This window comes from Habropoda laboriosa, unplaced genomic scaffold (assembly GCF_001263275.1).
Source record: "Habropoda laboriosa isolate 0110345459 unplaced genomic scaffold, ASM126327v1 scaffold295, whole genome shotgun sequence".
NCBI lineage: Eukaryota > Metazoa > Arthropoda > Insecta > Hymenoptera > Apidae > Habropoda > Habropoda laboriosa.
In genome coordinates, this window is record NW_017100429.1 from 239,719 (window position 1) to 241,174 (window position 1,456).

A 1,456-nucleotide genomic window follows, 5' to 3' on the forward strand; every position below is an offset into this window, starting at 1 on the left:
AACGAAATAAAAAAAGAAAGAAAAAACGGCAAATACCTCGAAATATGAAAACCCCGCGTCACAGTTACCGGTCGTTAATCGGCGCGGAAAATCGGGCACGTTTAAAAAAATTTTTCTGTAATAAACTGTTGGATAAAATTCGGCGGCTTCTTTTTTCATTTATTAAGCCATATTTTCATCGTAAAAGAACATTTTCTTTTCGTATACACGTATGTTGTGACTAGAAAAACAACGTTGTAACGAAGATGAGGCTGAAAAAATTTGTTTATTCAATTGTGACGTACGAGTATGTGGGACAATATAAATACGCTTTCTTGATATCTCTCTACACGAGATACATGTTATTACGTTTATGTTGGATACGTGCCTAAACCGGTGCTTCATCTTCGATTTCTGCCCTAATTTTGCCTTCTTATCTCCGCCAGACGTTATTATTCCATACATACGCTGCTATAACCATCTATGGTAAAACAGTGGACAAGTGTTGTTTAGCATCTTTTCTCACCAACTGGTGCGAAAGAAAAGAACGAAAACTGCATTCTAGAAGATTAGGTTTCAAACGGTGAAGAATTGAAACGAAAGAGTAGAGTGGTCAGCGATAGTGGATATAGTCAGGATGGAATTGTACACTAGTGTCTCGTTAGAAAGGCTTATTGTTGACCTGGAAATGCGTGAAGAATTTTTTTTTCAGCAAAATGGCGTTCTGGACTCTGTGCTGTTCCCTTCGCATTGACCCAATTCCTTTCGCATACGCGAGGCCTGGATATATGGGTATTATTATCCCAGCCGGGGCATTATTCCATTCGTTTCACTGACGAACTCACATTTGGCCTCTTAATCCTATCTCCTCTGGATTGAAAAAAAGAAAAATATCTCTGAAGAACGTTCGAATTTGTACGCAACTCTGTTTTACCATATGTTGATAACCTCAGTTTTGGAATATATAAAATTGGTATATTGGGTAAGGTTTTAATTAATCCTTAAATTGAAATTTCAACCTTGACGAGAGTTCCTTACTAATTCCACTGTTCCTTTCAGTTATCCTCAAGACTATCCTGACTCCGCAACACCAAGAATTTCCATGATATCGAAGTCTACACAGATTTTAGAGGGACCTGATTAGAGAGATTTTCACGTTAGAGCTGGCTACGCTATTAGGAATCATTGCTATGATTCATTTAGAGCAATCTTGCACTGCTTTGGACAAGTTTCAACCGGTTTTTCGCGTTAGTCTGGGTCTAGGTTAGTTCACGATCTTAGTTTGGTCTGTGTGCCCGTGTAAATTCAGGTTAACCGCAAGATTTTGCATTCCCTCGCCTCTGATGCTTTAGATTCGGCTGCAGAATCGGGTCGACCGCGCCAGGAATCCGATTTTGCCGCAGTTACCCTTCGGGGCCCTGCCTGGGATACGTACAATTTTCACTGTGTGTACTCCTTTTCGTTACTTTGGTCCCTC

General features: G+C 40.0%; 1 protein-coding gene across 3 annotated transcripts in view; it reads left to right on the forward strand.

Annotated features, from left to right (window-relative positions):
- Positions 1–1,456, forward strand: part of LOC108575649 (calcium-binding mitochondrial carrier protein Aralar1) — a 17,110-nt gene that overhangs the window by 3,564 nt on the left and 12,090 nt on the right. The gene's annotated exons all lie outside the window — the stretch shown is intronic.